The sequence below is a fragment of the Nyctereutes procyonoides genome, unplaced genomic scaffold (genome assembly GCF_905146905.1).
Source record: "Nyctereutes procyonoides isolate TBG_1078 unplaced genomic scaffold, NYPRO_anot_genome, whole genome shotgun sequence".
NCBI classification, from domain to species: Eukaryota; Metazoa; Chordata; class Mammalia; order Carnivora; family Canidae; genus Nyctereutes; species Nyctereutes procyonoides.
Window position 1 is genome coordinate 30507190 of NW_026575024.1, and position 7426 is coordinate 30514615.

Consider the following 7426-nt stretch of genomic DNA (forward strand, 5'->3'; position numbering starts at 1 on the left):
GTAACCCCATGGTGAGGTAAAAGCCCCCCCCCCCCCAGCTCCAGGAAATGCTATGTAAGAAGTCCTTAGAGCCTTTACTTTCTAGGTCTTTACAGCCTGCCTGCCACTTTCTGCCACCAAGACGGAAGATGTGTAAGCCACAGCTGAAACTCATATGTCTGTTCTGTTCTTCTCCCCCTCTCCCACATACCAAAAATATATGCTTGCTTTTCTCCCATTCCGGAACTTCAAAGCCAACACAGTCTAACCCAGGCTGTCATCACTATGAACTATCCTATATTGATTTTTTTTTAAAAAAACCTTTTTATTTTGAAATTATTATAGATTCAGAGAGAGTTACAAAGATGGTACAGAAATGTCTCATGTGCCCTGTAATCCTCATCCTGCTGCCCCCAATGGTTACATCTGACATAACTGTGGTATTGTATCAAAACTGGAAAATTAACATTGATATAATGTATGTATAGTTCTGTGTTATTTTGTCACTTGTATAGATTTGCACAACCCATGTCAAGAAATCAGAAGTATTTCATCAACACAGAGATCTCCCTCCCACTACTCCTTTGTAATCACATTGGCTCCTCTATCATCCCTAATCCCTAGCAGCCACTAATGTGTCCTCTATCTCTATATTTTTGTCATTTTGAGAATATTATGCAAGTGGAAGCATACAGTGATGTGATCCTTGTACCCTGCCCCATCCCAGAGATCCTTCCAGGTTTCTGAATATATCAATTGTTTCATTTTTTAAAAATTTTATTTACTTATTTATGATAGACATAGAGAGAGAGAGAGGCAGAGACAAAGGCAGAGGGAGAAGCCAGCTCCATGCAGGGAGCATATGGGACTTGATCCCAGGTCTCCAGGATCACACCCTGGACCGAAGGCGGCGCTAAACCACTGAGCCACCCGGGCTGCCCCAATTGTTTCATTTTTGAATAGCGAATGTACCAGTTGTTGTGTATGTACCAGTTTGTTTAACCATTCACTTGTTGTAGGATTTTTTGGTGGTTTCTAGTTTTTGCTACTATATTGAAAACTGCGATGATCAACTTTTGACAGGCTTTTGTGTGGATGTAACTCTTTATTTCTTTGGGATGAATGTCCAGGAGTACAATGACTGGGCTGTACAATAAATGTATGCTTCATTTTTTGAGAAATTGCCAAGCTATTTTCTGGAGTGGCTCTGTAATTTTATATTCCTATCAGCAGTGCATGAGAGATCCAGATTCTCTGCATCCTCTCAAGTATCTGGTATTATCACTATTTAAATTTTTTTAGCTATTCTAATAGGTGTGTGGTGATATCTTATATGGCCTTTTTTTTTTAAAGATTTTGTTTATTTATTCATGAGAGACACACACACACACAGAGGCAGAGACACAGGCAGAGGGAAAAGCAGACTCCATACAAGGAGTCCGACATGGGACTCGATCCCGGGACTCCAGGATCACGCCCTGAGCTGAAGGCAGACGCTCAACCACTGAGCCACCCAGTGGCCCCTATATGGCCTTTTTTAAAAAAAAATATTTATTTATTTGACATAGATATCTCTATCTCTATCCATCTTTCCATGGGCTTATTTACCATAATGTATATCTTCTTTGGTGAAACATCTCTTCATGTCTTTTACTCAGTTAAAAAAATATTTTATGTATTTATTTGAGAGAAAGAGAGAGAGAGTGAGAGAGAGCAAGCATCATGAGCAGGTGAATAGGGGGAGAGGTGGCGGGGAGGGAGAGGGAGAGAATCTCGAGCAGACTCTCTATGGAGTGTGGAGCCTGATAGGGGCTGGATCTCATGACCCTGAGATCATGACCTGAGCCAAAACCAGGAGTCACTTCTTTAACCCACTGAGCCACCCAGGTGCCCCTTTTTGCTTATTTTCAAATTGGATTGTTTGTTTTTTTAATCATTAAGTTTTGAGAGTTCCTTATATATACTGATTTGCATTCTCTGTTAGATATGTGGTTTGCAAATATTTACTATCACAGTGTAGCTTGTATTTTCATCCTTTTAACAGTATCTTCTGCAAAGCAAAAGTTGTTAGTTTTGATGATATCCAACTTATTAATTTTATGAATTAAGATTTTGGTGTCATATCTAGAAACTCTTAGATCACCAGCCCTAGATCCTGATGGTTTTCTCCTCTAAAAGTTTTATAGTTCTACGTTTAACTCTGTGATCCATTTTGAGGAACTCTTTTGTATTAGGTGTGAGGTTTAGGACTAGGTTCATATTTTTGCCCATGGATATCCAATTATTCTACCACCATTTTTTGAAAATTTCTCTATTTGATTGCTTTTCTACTTTCATCAAAGATCAGTTGGCTAGAGGTGCCTTGGTGGCTAAGTTGTTAACCAACCAACTCTTGATTTCAGCTCAGGTCTTGATCTCAGGATCTGGGATTGAGCCCTGCATTAGGCTCTGAGCTCAGCTTGGAATCTGCTTGTCTCTTTCCCTCTGCTCCTCTGCTCTCTATCTCTAAAATAAACAAACAAACAAACAAACAAATAAATAAATAAAATTCAATCTTAAAAGAAAAAAGATAGGTTGGCTGTGCTTGTGTGGGGCTATTTCTGCATTATCTATTCTGTTTCATTGATCTTTGTGTATATCTCTCCACCAATAATATACTGTCTCGATGATTATAGCTATATATTAGGCTTTATCATTGAATAGAATTAACTCTTCCCACCATATTATTACTTTTCAAAGTCTTAGTTCCTTTCCATACAAATATGAGGATAATCTTGTCTATATAAAAGATCTTGATAGGAATTGTATTGAACTTGCGTATCAGTTTGGGAAGAATTGACTTTTTTACTGTAGTGAATACATCCATGGACATATGATCTCTCTCCATTTATTTAGATTTTAAAAATTTCTGGGGCTGCTGGCTGGTTCAGTCAGTAAAGCACGTAATTCTTGATGTTGGGGTTTTAATTTCAAGCCCAACATTGAGTGTAGAGATAACTTAAAAAATAAAATCTAAAAAAATCTCTTTAATCTAGTATTGTAGTTTTAAGTATTTAAGTTCTATACATGATTTCTTAAATTTACATGTAAATGTCTCATTTATTATAAACAAATAAATTATACCAACTGTAAATTGTATTGCCTTTTTTCCAGTTTTATTGAGGTATAATTAACACATAAAAATTATATGTGTTTAGATTGTATAATTCCTTTTAAAGGTGTACAACATGATGTTTTAATACATGTGAAATGATTACCACAATCAAGTTAGTTAACACATCCATCACCTCACATAGTTACTGGGTTTGTGTGTAGTAGAACACGTATAATCTACTCTTTTAACATATAATATACAGTTTTCAACTAGCAGTAATCCCACCTTGGATAAACCTCATTGGCTAGGATACTGCCACTGTGCAAAGCTTAGCATATAGTATACAATATAATATTACTATAATCATCATGCTATAAATTAGATCTCCAGAACTTATTTATCTTAAAATTGAAAGTTTGTACCCTTTGAGCAACATTTCCCAGTATTGCCCCTGACCCCCTTCCCCAGTTTTTGGTAAACACCACTCTACTCTCTGGTTCTGAGTTAGACTTTTTTTTTAAATATTTTTATTTTTATTTTCTTATTTATGATAGTCGCACAGAGAGAGAGAGAGAGAGAGAGAGAGAGAGAGAGAGAGAGAGAGGCAGAGACACAGGCAGAGGGAGAAGCAGGCTTCATGCACCGGGAGCCTGATGTGGGATTCAATCCCGGGTCTCCAGGACCGCGCCCTGGGCCAAAGGCAGGCGCTAAACCGCTGTGCCACCCAGGGATCCCCTGAGTTAGACTTTTTTAGACTCCACACGTAAGTAAGACTGAACAGTATTTGTCTTTCTGTGTGTGGCTTATTTCACGTAGCATAAAGTTCTCTAGGTTTACCATGTTGTGAATGACAAGATGTCCAATAATATTTCATTGTATATAAATACCACATTAAAAAAAAAGATTTATTTATTTATTTTAGAGAGAGAGACAGAGAGAGTGCACAAGCAGGAGAGGAGAAGAAGGAGAAGGAGGGAGAGAGAATCCTCAACCAGACTCCCTGCTGAAAGTGGAGCCAGACGTAGGGCTCGATCCAAGGACCATGAGATCATGACCTGAGCCAAAATTAAGAGTTGGTCACTTAATGGACTGAGCCACCCAGCCTCCCCTATACCACATTTTCTTTATCCATTCATCTGTAGATAGACACTTAGGTTGTTTCTATATCTTGGGTATCGTAGGCAATGCTGCAATGAGCACAGGAGTGCATATATCTCTTTGAGATATTGATTTCACTTTCTTTGGATATGTACCCAGAAAGGAGATTTCCAGGTCATACAGTGGTTCTATTTTTAACTTTTTGAGGAACCTCCATACTATTTTCCATGGTGGCTATACCAATTTACATTTCTACTGACACTGCACAAGGGTTCCCTTTTCTCCACACCCTGGCCAACACTTGTTAGTTCATGTGTTTTTGATAATAGCCATACTGAAAGAAGTGAGATGATCTCTCATTGTGATTTTGATTTGCATTTTCCCAATAATTAGCAATGTTAAGTATCTTTTCACGTATCTGTTGGCCATTTGCATGACTTATTTGGAAAAATATCCCTTTACTCTCCAGGCCTTTTGCCTGGTTTTTAAATCAGGTTATTTGTTTTTGTTTTTGCTATTGAGTTGCATGAGTTCCTTATATATTTTGGATATTAACCACTATTTGGATAGGTCAGATATAGGTTTATGAATATTTTCTCCCATTTTGTAGGTTGTCTTTTCATTCTGATTGATTCCTTTGGTGTGCAGAAGTTTTTTAGTTTTATGTAGTCCCACTGTTTATTTTTGCTTTTGTTGCCTGTGCTTTCAGTGTCATACCCAAAAAAGCTCACAAGCTCACTTGCTCTCTAAAGACATTTTTGTATCTTCAGGATAGGTTCCAAGAGTATCAGGTCATGGAATTACCTCCCTACTAGGCCCCCTTGGTCTGGCCTAACCCTCACTCTTTTGCCTCTTCCACTCTATATTCTTTGCCAGCCTGTTACATTCTGTCGTGAGGACTCCCACCAGACCCCTGCTGGTGTTTTGTTTTTCTAATACATTTTCTGAGTGCATGGAGATAGAAAAAAATACAATTGATTTTTTTATGTTGGTCTTGTATGCTACGACTTTGCTGAGCTCACTTATTACTTCCAGAAGGTTTTTTTGTTTGTTTGTTTGGGGTGTTTTGTTTGTTTGTTTTTGGTAAATCCCTTAGGATTTTCTAGATAGGTGATCAAGTAATCTGCAACAGAGGACTTTTACTTCTTTCTTTTCAATCTGTATGTTTTATTTATTTATTTTGCTTGCCTTTTTGCATGGTTTAATTCTTCCAGTACTATGTTGGATGGCACTGGTGAGAGCGGACATCCTTGCCTTGTCCCTCTTCATAGTGGAAAAGCATTCAGTCACCATTAATTGTGGTATTAGTGGTACCTTTCTGTAGATACGCTTTGACAAGTTGGGGAAATTTCTCTCTATTCGCAGTTTTCTGAGAGTTGTTTTTTTTTTTTTTTTAAGATTTGTTTATTTGATAGAAAGAGAGACAATGAGTGAGTGGGAGGAAGGACGAAGGGAGAGAGAGAATCTCAAGCAGATTCCCTGCTGAGTGAGCATGAAGCCCCTGGTGGGACTTGATTCAAGAACCCTGAGATCAGGTCAGCCCAGGTGGCTCAGTGGTTTAGTTCCGCTTTCAGCTCAGGGCATGATCTTGGAGTCCCGGGATCGAGTCCCACATCGGGCTCCCTGCATGGAGCCTGCTCCTCTCTCTGCTTATGTCTCTGTCTCTCTCTCTGGGTCTCTCATGAATAAATAAATAAAAAATCTTAAAAAAAAAAAAAAAAGAACCCTGAGATCATGATGTGAGCCAAGTGGGATGCTTAACTGACTGAGTCACCCATGTGCCCCTGAGAGTTTTTATTATGAACAGATGTTGGGTTTTGTCAAACACCTTTCTGCATCAATTGATATTTTCCTTCTTTTTTTTAAAAAAAAGGATTTTTAGGGATGCCTGTGGGGCTCAGTGGTTGAGTGTCTGCCTTTGGCTCGGGTCCTGATCCTGAGGTCCTGGAATTGAGTCCCACATCAGGCTCCCAGTGGGGAGCCTGCTTCTCTCTCTGCCTGTGTCTCTGCCTCTCTCTCTCTGTCTCTCATAAATAAACAAAATCTTAAAAACATATAAATCATTTTTAAAAAAGATTTATTTATTTCAGAGAGGGAGAGAGCATGAGTGGGAGAGGCAAAGGGAGAGGGAGAGAATCTCAAGCAGACTCCTCGCTGAACACAGAGCCTGATGTGGGACCCGATCCCATGACTGTGAGATCATGACCTGAGCTGAAACCAAGAGCCTGATGCTCAACTGACTGTGCCACCCAGGCGCCCTGATACCATTTTTCTTATTGGTAATATGGTGAATTACATTGATTTTCAAGAACCAAAGCAGGCTTTCTACCTGGATTAAGCCCCACCTGGTCATGATATATATATATATATATATATATATATATATATATATATATATATATATATCTTTTAAAATATGTTTTCAATTCTGTTTAAATATTAAATTTAAAAATTAAATATCTGTCTTAATATTTAGTTAAGGACATTAGCACCTATATTCATGAAGGATATTGGTCTATAGTTTTCTTTTTTTGTCCTGTCTTTGCTTATTTTTGATATTAGGGTAATACTGAATCCACAAAATGAATTGGGAAATGTTCCTTCCTTTTCTACTTTCTGGAAAAGATTGTCTAGAATTGATGTTGCTTCTTCTTTAAACATTGGATAGAATTCTCCAGTGAAATCATCTGGGTCCAGATAGTTCTTTTTTGGGGGAGGAGTTTTAAAATTATGAATTCGGGATGCCTGGGTGGCTCAGGAGTTTAATGCCTGCTTTTGGCCCAGGACGTGATCCTGGAGTCCCAGGATCAAGTCCCGCATTGGGATCCCTGCATGGGGCCTGCTTCTCCTTTTGCCTGTGTCTCTGCTTCTCTCTCTCTGTCTCTCATGAATAAATAAATAAAATCTTTTAACAAATAAAATTGAGATATAATTCACATAACAAAAAATTCACTAAAAAATAAAAAAAATAAAATTATGAATTCAATGTTCTTACTAGTTAAAGGTCTGCTTAAATTATCCATTTCATATTGGGAAGGGGAATTGTGATAGCTTGTGGTTTTTGAGAATATGGCCCATTTTATCTCAGTTGTCAATTTTCTCTGTGTAGAGTTCATGGTGTTTTTTTTATTATTCTTTCAATGTCTTCAGAGTCCATAATGACAGCACCTGTTCCTTCCCGAATATTGGTAGTTTGTCTTTTCCTTCTTTCTTCTTTTGTCTGTCTTGCTAGTGGTTTATCTATCAATTATTTTT

General features: G+C 38.0%; 1 pseudogene; it reads right to left on the reverse strand.

Annotated features, from left to right (window-relative positions):
• Positions 1 to 3320: 3320 nt before the first annotated feature.
• On the reverse strand, positions 3321 to 3403 carry LOC129498680 (U4 spliceosomal RNA; annotated as a pseudogene).
• Between the last annotated feature and the right edge of the window lie 4023 nt (positions 3404 to 7426).